We start from the raw sequence: 14224 nt of genomic DNA on the forward strand, positions 1-14224 counted from the left end.
TTAACTAACTAATCAAATTTGAATAAAAGTATCCAGAGTTTCTGAGCTAACTGAGCTTACTAGGTGGTTATTAAACTTTGGGTACTAGTGTAATTACCAGCCCAATGTCTCCTCCCTCCATGTGAATATTCACAAACTCAGACCAGAATTTATAATCATTTCCCTTTCGTTCATTGTCATATACTAGCGGATGCGCCCCTAACATCTAGGGGCTCTCTATAAGAAGGGATAGAGGAGAAAAATAGTCTAAAACAATACAAAATTTAAGTATAGAAATAGAATAGCCTAAAACTACCCAGGGATCTATGTGAAGCTCCCCAAAAATGTCGGTTGAGTAGTAATTGAAATCTTAAGGTATAGACAAAATAAACCTTACTACAATAACCTACAGGTATTTCAGAAGCAATAGCACTACTCTATAGTTAATACATTACTGTTCTATAAGGGAACGCCGGGCAATTAATTCTGCTCGGATATGAGATAGACTTCTGGAAATTTATAGAGAAGATTCCCAACGCACAAAATGACAAGAAAACACACAAACAATAATTTGTATATTCTCGCCAATGAAGATGAATAAAATTTCTATTAAAATTACAATTAATGGTGGAAAAGTTTAAACACTTCTAGTTTTTACTACCTAATCAAGTTTGTAAGCCTACACATTATAAAACTATATTAAAAAATTATAATAAAGCTTTGGGGACCAGTACAATTTAAAGTCCAATATCCACTCCATCCTTCAAAGAAATATAATGTCTGCTTTAAGAAGTGGTTAAAATTAAATCGAAAAGGAAACTATTGAATATGTTAGAACATGTAAGGTCTTTGTTTACTATCAATTTACTCTTACCATAGAAGTTTATAGATTACAAGCCAGGTATATATTCTTATTCCTTTCTGCCAATGCGAAGCTACTCTTTAAAACAGATCTGTAGTAAAGATGTACATACAGATAACTACCCCACCCCCTTTCAATGACATTTTTTGGTATAGTAGCAAATTATTTTCTGATACTTTGCTGTGTTAATATTCACGACACCATAGGTTGATTTTCAAAGACCCAATTGGGAGTCGGCACAAGGACAGTTATTTAACCCCTTTCCCTCTAGTATTTTACTCTAATCTCTTTAATTCAAAACTTTCATCTGTATTTGTATACAACCTTTGTCAGAATTTTTAGATAAGCTGAGAATGATTATACAGTATATAGGTTACATGGTTCGTAATTTGTTTGTCGGTCATTCTACAAAAGATATTTATATTTAATGCTTTTGTATTCTATAATACAAAGTAGAATGATGTCTGTCCGTCCGTCTGTCTGTCTGTCTGTCTGTCTGTCTGTCCATCTGTCAGTCTGTCTGTCTGTCCGTCCCTTAAGATCTCGGTAACCACTGAACCGATCGGATTCTACTCTTCAGAGAATATACTTACTGGTCCTGTGGTGGTTTTAGGCTATTTTCTTGGGGGGGTGGGACACCCCCAACCCCCCCAAAAATGAAAAAATCCCCCCTCAATTTAAAAAAAAAAAATTATTTAAAATTTGTGGGGGCATCTCCAGAGGTAATTATTTTTTTTTCTTTAATTACCTCTTGGGGCAAAGCCCCTAGAGGCTAGGGGCGAAACCGCTAGTTATCTATACATAAATCAACGACACGTTCTATCTCTCTCTCTCTCTATCTATCTATGTATTTGACAAATATCATCAAATATACAAAGTACATATACCAGATTTGATAAAGAAATACCAAATGCAAATTTTGTTACAATAAAGATGAGAATGTAGTTGCTGGTAATGAACCTTGTCTGGTTTCTAGGATTATTGAAATGTTTCTAGATCCAGCAGCACAAGAAATAATAATGTAAACAGCTGTTTGATTTGTATTCTGTCGAAAATTATATTAACAAAAATAGTTTAACTGTACTGTACTTTAAAGTCAAACTTTATACGCTAGAGGCCTCTATGGGGATTTGATCCCTTCTCACTTATTTTTTTTGGGGGGGGGGTATATCTTTTCAAAGGCGATACCTTCTTAAGACCTAAAAAAAGCTACATTGTAAAGGTAAGCCATATCGGGTCGGCGGTTAGCGAGATCGTACGCTACAGACATAAACACAGAAATCTTTTTACTTCATTATAAGGATTGTAAAATGTACTGTTTATACAGTTCAAAATATCAGTATTTATAATATTGTATATTATTTTAATCAAACTTTCGATACTTTAAACATTATATGGTTACTTCTAAAAACCAAATATTGGTTTTCAAATAATGCAAAATATAGAAACATGATAATAGAAAGAAAATGTTTGTAAATAGATTTTTTTGTGAAAACAGACAATATTTTTTTTGTAACATTGAGGCAATACATTTTGTTTTGGTAATGAATATTTGACCAGAGTAAAAACATTATCCAGAGCTGGATCTTTAAATCATTTTAGTTGTGAGCCAGATCGAGGTGCGCCGGATTTCAGCCAATCACAGCGTGGCATTTCATAAAATGCTGTTCACCCCGATTTGGCTCACCACTAAAATGACTTAAAGATCCAGCTCAGATAACCCAAAAGTATCATCTGCTTTTATGAAGGAAAGCCTTACTATAACGCCATCAGTATGATATTTATATTAAGGAACATTCAAAAGACAACCAACACTTGGACTGCTATACATGTCTGAAAGTTATAACTGTGCAAAGTAATGCTATGCATTCGTTTAATGGCCTAGTCTTTCCCAATACTCTCATTATATGTCACGCACCAGAAATACCATCATTTTTTGCTTATCTGGTATTATGTGGTGTGGTCTAGAACTTCCCATGGCAAGCAAGTATAAAGCAAGCGACGCAGGACTTGATAAAAATGGTATCTTTTACTGCTACTTCTGGTGCGTGTCATTAACAGTGAGAGTAGGGTGAATACCTTGGCCCTTACACAGGCACTACCATGCACAGTTAGAACTTCTAGACAAAAGCATTGCAATCAAAGTTTGATGATTTACCTAAGTTACATGAATAAAAAAAAATTTTATAGAAAATCTTTAAAAATTTAGGAAAAATAATGCTTCTGAAGGCTCCATCTACCAAAAATGTAAATCACCGCCTAGCGCAGTAATAGCTACCTAGTTGATCAACTATATTTACATAAACATCAGTGTTTCATAATAGGGAAAGTATGCTAAGAACAAAAATCTTCTTGAAAACAAAATTCTATAACTGAAAACTTTCACAGTAAAAGTTTCCCTCGGTTACATGTGATATGCTTAAAACATATTTAGCAAAGATGATTATGTCTTATTTTACCGCAGTTCAAAAAAATGTTATTTGGCTTTAAACAAATGTCATTTTAATAATATTACAATATGTTCTTTTTCTAATAATCTATGATACAAAGTAGTACGATGTCTGTGCGTCTGTCTACCAAAAGCCTAAGGATTTTCTAACCGCTGAACTGCATAGGTTGTTCTTCTCAAAACATAAACTTACTAGTCCTGTGGTGGTTTTAAGCTATTTTTCGAGACAAGAACATAATATTACAGAAAATACTTGTCGATAATGTATCAGCCATGCTCATTCTACTTTACCCTAATAATAATCGACAAATTGATTAATTATTTGTAATCTGCACTGAAAATAGAATTATGCTGGAATGAGAAAACACCTTTTTAGGATCACGCAACTATTTTCAAACCTTTATTTGTTTGTAAGTTTTAATTCATTTTTAAATGGTCTTTATAACATTTTCCCCCTAGCATGGGTATTTAGTTCGATAACATATTACGCAATTAACAGTTTAATATCGGCTACGCCCCTAGAGGTCTTTAATGTACCCTCCCCAAAAAAGTTTGAAACCTTTACTGGACTTATTATAAGCTATCCTATGAAAAAAAAAAGTTAAGGGGGGGGGGGTTTGATTCTTGATATGAGGATTACGGTGTCCGATCCCCTAAGAAATAGCTTATAACCACCACAAGACCAGTAGGTATATTCCCTAAATCAGGGGCGTCCAAGCTTTTTATTTTGGGGGGGGTAAAAAATTTTTAAGGGGGGGGTAATTTGGTTTTGGGGGGGGTAAAATGGCGCGCGAAGCGCGCCGCAAATTTTTTTTACCCCCCCCAAAATTTTTACCCCGGGGGTAAAATTTGCTTGGGGGGGGTAATTACCCCCCCTGAAATCTGTTGGCAGGGGTAAAATTTGTTTACCCCCCCCAAAATTTACCCCTGGGGTAAAATTTTTAGGGGGGGTAATTTAAAATGTATAAAAAATTTAGTATTAAAAATGCGCGCGAAGCGCGCAAAAATTTTTTTGTTAAAGATTTTCTATTTTGGGGGGAGTATTTACCCCCCCAAAATCGTTTGGGGGGGGTAAATACTCCCCCCAAAATCGTTGGGGGTGCCTACGGCACCCCCAAGGTAGGGGTAATTTTTTTTGGGAAGGGGTATTGTTCACAAAATTTTGGGGGTGCCTACGGCACCCCCAAAATCGTTTGGGGGTGCCAAATGGCCCATTACCCCCCCCCTTGGACGCCTATGCCCTAAATAGTAAAGTTAAATCAGTTCAGCGGTTACAGAGATCTAAAGCTGCTAACGGATATCCAGACGAACAGACATAGTTCTTCTTTGTATTATAGGTATTTTAATTAGTAGCATTTAGACCATGGTAAAGATTTGATAATGATATGAAAATCGATTTATTATCATTTGGATCTTACACCAGATCATCATATTATCTAATAAAGTAAAACATGCAGCGGGCTTAAATAACGATTCCCTCCCTACCCCTAGTTCACTGAATGAACAAACTGATCAAAAAACAACTACCTAAATTGACGAAAATTTTTTACCTGTCATAATATCCAAATATATTCTACAATCTACATACATTACTATTAATTTATCTATTTTAAAAAATAGTTGGGTTTTTGGTCCCTACAATGATTATGTTCTCTATTTTGGGTAAGCTATTTGTTTTGGGACTGTTCTAGGCTAATTAAATTTAGATAGTGTCGTGTGGTTTGATTTAGGCTATTTCTAATCCGCATTTCTACCTTGAGAAGCAAAACCACTAGATGTTTGGATGAAGTCACCCAATTAAGGGAAACTTCACGGGTCCTGGGATGGTTTTATGCCATCTAATTGCGGGCTATTTTATAGTGGATTAGACCAAAACCTGTACATTCACCTTAAAACTATGGTCTATATCAACATCGAAAATATTTTAGAAACATTTTTTGTCTGGTATATCACACACACACACACACACACCCAAACTCTTTGTAGATTGGATTATGCAATTTTGTATTTTCCTCAAGCTAAAAGAGGCTACATATAATATTTGGTATTTCTATTCATTGTATATTGAAGGATTAGCACAGGAAACCAGGGATGGAGGGAACATTGAGCTGTTTATTACAATAGTCCCCATTTGTTTTTATAATAACGTTTACTTATTCGCTGACATAACAACTTTGGAAACTTTTGTTGAATTTTGATTGATTGGTTCCGTAAGTTCTAATAGTTTCAACCACTTATTGTAACCTACAGAAGTGGTGATTTTTGTGTATCATTCTTGGGAATGTACAGCAATTTATCAAGCATTGTCTTATCCATTTAGATCCTTGATAGGAAACATTATAAGTTGCGTCACACAAAAACAGTAATTTTTTTAATAATTTAACAAATATTAAAATTCTAACATTTAACATAATTTATTTTGCACATTTAATAAAATATTTCTAATACTTTTAAAAATTCATTTTTTGTATAATCTAATCTCCTTTTTTTCTTTAAAGAATTACTAAAGGTTACGGCTCTAGCATCTAAGAGTTAAAATCTGAAAACAATTGAGCCTGTTACCATTAAATGACCTATGTAAAGCTTGGTTCAGTAGTTATTGAGATTATAAGCTTTAAAATAAAAATATTTTTCTATTTATAACAGGTTATAAAAAAATACTGCATCATTTGTGAAGATGAGTTTACAACAACTTTAGTTTTTAATAAATAGCTTACCAAAGAAAATCGTTTTTAATCATCCAACTGAATATTATATATACAAGGATATTATCTTAAAATCTTTACTAAAATTTACTTTAATAGAATACTTTTATATACCAGTAAAATATATAAAGAACAGAACAAATGTCATATGTATTATTTTTTCCCAGCTTATACCAACAATGAAGTTAATTAGGAAAAAAATCACGAAACCTATACGTATGTTTCAGCTGTCGCTGGCAGGCAACACATGTAAAATTGACCTCTTCATTTGCCCCTCAACGCAATCTTTGCTTTTTCAGAGCCACACTTAAGATATAAAAAGACATTTTTCAGAGATTTATTATTTGCATTTTAAAGCTACGTTGACAAAAACAACATGCAATTTGTTGCTCTTCATGCGACAAAAAAAAAGCAAATTTATTATTTCATACTTAGTCTATGAAATATTTCGATAGGATAGCTTTTTCATAGCCACACTTGTGGTAACAAAAAAAATCCTTGCGAGATTTAAGCCAGACTACTTGAGACAGAGAGAAGAACCAATTTTGTTCCTAATCCTTCTGAACCATTAGAAAATACATCTAATAGCTGTATAAACACTATTTACAAAAACCATCTATCTGAAAACGAACCAAATTTCAACCTCCCAGATCTTATACTTTTTTCATTGAATATCAAGAATCTCAAGGAATAAGAGAATGGACGACAACGATAAGAAAATTAAAATTATTGGTTGGAAAGTTTGGAAGCCACCAGTTTTAAACAAATCAATAAAAGTACCCAAAGTCTTTGTGCTAAAAAAATTAACACTCTTGGTACCAGTATTTAATTTACATTTTTTATTATGCATTGGTAATAATGCATTTTGTCATTCTTGTTTATTTTAGAACATTAGAGCAAGATTAAAATTTTATTCTAGGCCAAGCAGAAATTTTTCTCTAAACCTTTAGAGCAAAAACCTTTTTACAAAACCTATTCATTTTTCATACCAAATACGTTGTAATTTTATCTTTGGATTGGATTGGGGTGTTTCTATAATTAGGGTCAGTTGTTCAGTATAGCCATTGTCATATATGGTTTAAACATCCCTAAACATCTCAATTAGAGGACAAGAAAATAATCTAAAACCACAATATGGGGTGTGTGAGATTTCCTACTGTTTTATATGGTAGTTTATAATATAATTCAAGGAATTAAATGCATCGTTACCCAATACTTGTCGAGCTTTGCCTTAATAAAAATTGTCATTCTTGTTTTAATATAAGATGGTTTTAGTTTTGCTGATGAAATTTTCTTTTTCCAATGAAAGTGGGAGGTAAAATACTCAGATGAAATTAGAGGGATGTTGCGACACTATTAGAAAACATATTATCCTATCATAAAAGCTACACGCGACTATAAAACAAATACAAAGTCTGTATTACTAATCTTTTTTATCTTTCATATAAATTGGATAATTTTGGTTGAACAGTAAAAAATGTATATTATTCATCGTAGTGTTTCTTTAAGCTTAAGGGAATACGGTGGCGGATTTTAATATGTGATGTAGACATGTTAGAAAATTTAAGTTTAAAATCTAAAGTTTCTGAGACACGAATTGCGGTCAAGTGATCCATTTAAGGGTTTCTGGAGACCTGCAGGATCAGAACCAGCAGAATCATACCTGAAATTGACTTTAACACCTATATTTCATATTGGGATGTACTACTATAGGATATTTTATTTTTTTGTTTAAGTCAAAAAATAGTTTTGATCTTTACCTGGATGACCCTGCCATGTTTGCTGGTATCAAATATATTAAATCAGTTTGAACATTTTACAATATAGCTCCTATACTATACGTAGCTCAGGAATGGTTCTTATATTTCTAAATACTAAATCTTATGACGGTTCTAACAGTATGCATACAATTTTTCTACTTTTAACATTTCTTGCTCCTTCAATCTTCAAAAATAAGACATTTTGAAAAACAGGTTTTTAAGGCATAATTTGTTGAAAAAGTCATTTTAAATAAGACTTTTCTCTTGATACACCCTTTAGTTATAGTAGATTGCATATATTTGCCAAAAAAAAACAGGTGCAATTCATTTCCATTCACTATGACTTTCAGAAAAAGGTCGGGTAATAAAATGGTTTGTTGTCTGTATTGGGATGTTGGTGCTTGTCTTTCTTGATAGATTTGCTTGCATTAATACATTAATCTTTTTATAATCTTAAACAGGATACAATTTATTTAAAGTGTTCAATAAATTATTCTTTAAAACATTGTTGATAATTTAATGATTAAAGTTATACATCGCCTTACAAACACCTAACCCACAGAGATATAGGAACAAGCATTTTTTAATATATTTATTTTAATAAAATGGGTTTTTATAATAGTCAACATTTTTATATTTTTTGTAATGTTTTAAAAGTCTCAAAGTCTGCAATTCAAAGAATTCTGTTTAGATGGGGTTTAAAATTTCCAGTAAGGTGAAAAATGTTTATAATTAATCAGTTTGATAAAAAGCCGAGGGTTTGAGCCAATTATGCTGGGGGTAAAAGCCTAATTTACCCCAAATACCTCATTTCCAATTTGAAGTCCAATCGTCCGAGTTATCGACCTAATTTGAATAACTTATGTATATTAATTAACTAATTCAAAATTATTCATAAAACAAAGATATTTTTTTTGATAAATAAAAAATAAAAAAATCTGCTCAAAATTTTTAAGTTGCGAAGCTGCTTTATAATTCACTTTGTTAGTACTACTCTATATCTATGTCATTCAGTCTGTATGGCTATGGGTTAAATGTTATTTTCTCGAATTCTATTGAAGATAGACAGCTGAAATATTCAGTAAGATTCCTGTGAACATCTTGTATTTACATTGTTATTTTTGAGTTTTTGTATGTATATTCTCTCCTTATTCTTTGATATGACTAATGAACAATTTCTTATGACTCAATTTCTTCACTTGTCCCAGCTTATACCAATAACAAAACTAATTCGGGAAAAAAAATCACGAAACCTAGAAATATTTTCAGCTGTCGTTGACGAACTCTCCATCTGCCCCCCAAATATTATTTTCGATTTATTTCGCTTGTTGGTTATACCTTATACTTGTCCTTTCAACGATTTATTCTTATTTCGCTACTTATGGATGTTTTCTTCCTTGTTTTTTCAATGTCGTTAGCTTGACATTGCTGTGCTTTTTATTTACATAATTGTCCTATTGAAAAACTGTCATTTACCCATCCCTTTTACGCCTGCATGTCAACATAAAATTTAAACTTTTAAAAAATCCAAATTCAATTTAAAAGTTTTGAAAAAGGTTGTCAGAAAAGTTTCTGGTATGCAAAAATTTATCAATACAAAAATAAATTGTAAAATGCTATAATTTTAAAGCAGATAAACTTTCCTTTAAATTTCTATGTCTAGTATCACATTAAAGTAACAGAATATTTGTCAGTGGAGTTAATTATAGGTCCAGGGAAGGTTTATCTATAATACAAAGTAGAACGATGTCCGTCTGTTTGTTTGTCTGACTGTCTGTTTGTTTGTAGCGAAGGATCTCGCTAGCCGCTAAACCGATCGGGTTCTCCTTTACAGGGTAGCTTCTCATAGGTCCCGGGAAGGTTTGTAACTATTTTCTTGGGGGTGGGACACCCCTAACCTCCCCAAAAAATTAAAAATCCCCCCCCACAAAATTTTTTTTTATTTTTTATTTTAGTGGGGTCGACTAACCTCCCCTCAAAAAAAATCACCCCCCAAATTTTTTTTATATTTTCTTTAAAATCTAAAACACGAAAAATTAGTTTGATCAAACCTCTTGTGGCAAAGCCCCTAGAGGCTAGTGGCGAATCCGCTAGTAACTATTAAATCGGAGGATACCTCCCAGAGCCACCCAGTTATTTTTTACATTTTCTTTTAAAAAGTAAAAGTGGAGGGTAGACTTTATCATTATCTTCACTCAAGAAGTACCCCTTGAGGCTTCTGGGGGCGTAGCCACTTGTAAAATATATCTATCTCTTATGAATTGTGACACAACAACGACGCTAAACATAATAATTTGAATGTGTTTGCTTAGACCAACTTTGTTCATCGAAACAAACAGAAACATATTGACATAACAAGTCCAAGGTACATTCCCTCCATTCGCTAGAGAATCAACATCCCCCCCCCCCTCAAACCTCACTCTCTACTCATTTTAAGAAAAAGTTGACAAGATTCATAAAAGCGAAAGTGTCATAATTTATATTAAGCAGAATACCAATGTATAGAAACGTGTTTATGAATTTGTTGCAAAAAGAATTAACTATGAAATCTTTCCGTTACAGACGTGGGGAAAGACCATAATTATAGAAATCTTTAGCATTTAAATAATATCAAAAAGAAAGTTCAGAAAGTGCTAAGGAACACACAAAATCAAAAAAGTCAATCTAAAAAGAATAGCCTTCAGAATGTCCGTTTTTCCATTATAGCAAACTTCCCCTCTGAGAAGTTCTAATCCTGCGCGCGAGGCTTCCACATGTAAAACTTAGCCTAACCTGAATTCCTCCAGTAAAGACATCTATATAAAGCCCCCCCCCCTCCCCGTTTTTTTACAAAAATTAATGGGGAGAAGGGTATTTGCTTCACTTTGCTATTGTTGGGGTGTCAAGGTTCTAGGGTAAAGGTTGTTATTTTCAAGTTTATCAATTTGAATATGATAATTTTGATCAAGGATTTACCTAATAATCCTTATACTAAAGTAACAGGATGTTTGTTTGTCTGTGTATCTATGTGTGTATCTGTGTGTCTGTGTGTCTGTACCGAAGGATCTCGCTAACCGCTGAACCGATCGGGTTCTCCTTAACAGGGTAGCTTCTCATAAGTCCCGGGAAGGTTTATAACTATATTTTTGGGGGGTGGGACACCCCCAACCCCCCCAAAAAATGAAAAATCCCCCCCCAAATTTTTTTTTTTAACTAAAATTAAAAATGAGGGGGGGGGCATCCCCCCCCCAAAAAAAAAAAATTTTTTTTTACTTTTTCTTTTAAAATTTAAAATAAGAAATTGGGTTATTAAATTTGACTATTTCCTCCTCAAGTGCCCCTAGAGGCCTCTAGGGGCGTAGCCGCTAGTAATTACATAGAGTAGCTGCGTTTAAAAATTAAAGATATTTTCTAACAGCTACAATACAATGAAACGGACAAAAAAAATATTAATCTAATGTAAAAAATAACTAAACAAAGGTTTTTTAGGACTTTGATACAAAGACCAATACCAAAAATCTAAAAAGGTACCAACAAATTTATATTTCCTAAAGGACAAAGTTTCAAATTCATAAAACAACTCTATCATTTAGGACATAGTGTGGGTTTTGGGATGGCAACATCCATAAAAGCATAGCTTTTAAATCAAGAGGAAGGACAATACTTGTAGAGTATTTAACTAAATTAGCAACACATTAGTTTAAACGTCTAAACAAATTTGCGTAAATACAGGATACTGTAAATACTATAATTTTTAGAATTTTATTATTGATATGCTTCGCTTATAATACTATACATTGTTGTCCTAGAAAAATCATCATGTTTTAAATGTCGTACGGACTTTTTGGTAATGATCATAGAGTTACTACGCTTCCTAAACATACCTTACTACTACAGGAATCACCATGCCAAGTTTTAAATCGATAGGAACATTCTAACATGTGTAAATCAAGAAAAGAAATGTCCGTTTTAGATGTACCAACCGGTCCTAATTATAGAAAAGCTTCGATTTTCAAACTATTTTTGTAAGTGAAGAAAAGCCTGGGTTTAAATAATATTAATGTTGAAGTAAAGTGTACATAATGTTTATACACATGTTTAAGAATATTGGAGATTTTATCACGGATAAAGGAATACGTTCGTCTGTAAGATAGGCGTCCGTTTAGGATATTTACATTAAAACTTAAGTTCTAATTGTTCTAAAGGTTGTTTTATCCTTTTGATAAAGTAAAAGAATGTCTTTCTGTCTATTTGTTATTGTTCCTGGGAAGGTTTTTAACTATTATTGGGGAGGAGACCATCAACATCCCAAGAGTAAACGCACTTAGAAAAAAATTAGATATGCAATTAAATTAATTCAGATGATCCATCTGATTTATTAGCATCCACTTTAAATGTTACTTTATTAATCTGCTTTTTTTTATAGACATCTTAAATTTTTTGTGCTTCGCTACTTATGAAAGTTATTATCCTTGTTATTAAATATAAATGTTTTAATTTTAAGTAGCTTTGCTGTATGTAAACAAAAATTTTAGCTTATCACACGCTTATTCGAAAAGATACATTTGATTAAATATTTTTTGCAATCTTATTTAATTGTGTATGCCAATTTTTTAAGCATCTTATAGTGTCTGCAATAACAGTGGACAAATGTTCCAACGTTTGGCTAAACTATCTCGATTGACGTCATATTAGAAGGGAATAACATATTTCCCAATTTCTAACCTATATTCTGATCCATATAGCTGGAAAGATAGGGGAGAATACAGAATACAGATGTTTGATTTATGACTAACTTTAGGCAGTTAACTTTCAAAACCACCAAAATAGTAAGGTATTTGCATTGGCTGCTAAGTAGTTAGATAAGTGACATTAAAATAAAACTATGATAAATAGCAATGGTTAAAGTTATAGTTAAATAGAAATAGAACCAGCTAGTTCCTGAAAGGTTTAATCCAGACCCAACCCGTGGCCTAAATAAATACGTTGATAATGTAACGAATGCTAGTAAACGTTCCAAAAAAGTGTCCATTGATTGGAAAATTTATGCGCGAAGCGGGCAGATTTTTTTCCAAGCTTCTTAACTTTAAGGCGGATGTGCCTTTTTAAACTAAGCTTTTTAAGGGGGGTATATCTTTAAATTTTGTAGGGGGTTGGAAATGCCCTATTCCGCAAGTCTCTATTGGAATGAAATAAAATAATCAGGTCGTTTATTTCTTATAACAGCTAAAGAAGATCAATGGATGACCGATAGACCGACGGACCAAGTGATTTGTATGCTGTATGCTCTTTTACAAGGGGAAACTACCTACAGAGATTCATCTGCCTATATAAAATCACATTCCCTTCATAACATAACTAACGGACGTACAAACAAAATCATTTATTGAGCAGCTTTGCTTATAGATAGTTTAAAGTCCTTTTTGCATGGTATGGATACTTCTTTATGCAAGGGATATACAATAAAGCTATCTTCTTTTTAGTTGCTTATCTACTCCATAACTCACTTTTTCTGTACGTCCATCAGCCAGTCCGTCATCTAAAAGGATTTGTGTTTTTTATTCCAAAGATAACTTACTGGTCTATAGGTCTACCAGTCATGCTCTAAAGAAATTTTAATTTTAAACCATATTAGATAATTAGAGACAAATGTGTAATTTATTTATATTCATTTATTCTTGATTTATGACCACTGAACTTCTGCTCTTTAAATCACTTTGTTGGTATTGCCATTCATTATTTTCTTTGTTTTACTCTGGTTATTAATTTTGTCATCCTTGTTCTAAAGTAGGATTGGAAAAGGTTTAGAATGGAACCAATGCTTTAGTGCAGAATTCGTAGAAATACATTTTTTTAGAAACACTTGGTCATCAAACATTTTAAAATCTGTTTTTTAGGCTTCCGTAGCGTTAGCTATATTCAGCTGCACTTGCATGACTTAGTGACATGGTCAGCTCCGTGTAAAGAACGGCTGTGGCAATATAAAAATGTCACGGCTTAAAGTGGTTTAATACTGCTTAAGCTGCAGCTAAACAAATATTCATACTGCGGCTGTAATCTGGAAGTTGAAACTATCAAAACTTCATAAAAATAAACAGCAATTTGTCTTAAACTAGCAGATACGCCCCTAACTTTTTTTGTTTTCTCTTAGGAGGGTGGTGAAACCCTCCCAAAAAATAGTTATAACCTTTTGTATGTCCATCCGTTCATCAGTCCGTCCGTAACGGTATGGGAAAAATGTGATTTTCTCGCTCCTATTCAAGAAAGACAGCTTAAATTTTTAGTGAGGATTTCTATGACATATGCCCATCAAATCTATAAATTGTTTTGTCCATCTTTATATCATTTGGGGTGCTAGATTGATTCCCTTTTTTTTCCCAACTCCTTTTCAAGATAAAGGGCTGAAATTTTCAGGGATAAATTAATTCTACATTTTACATATTTTTACCCAGATTTGTCTATTAATTGGGGTGCTAGATCGAATCTTACA

This window comes from Acartia tonsa, chromosome 11 (assembly GCF_053477335.1).
Source record: "Acartia tonsa isolate MP-2025a chromosome 11, ASM5347733v1, whole genome shotgun sequence".
NCBI lineage: Eukaryota > Metazoa > Arthropoda > Copepoda > Calanoida > Acartiidae > Acartia > Acartia tonsa.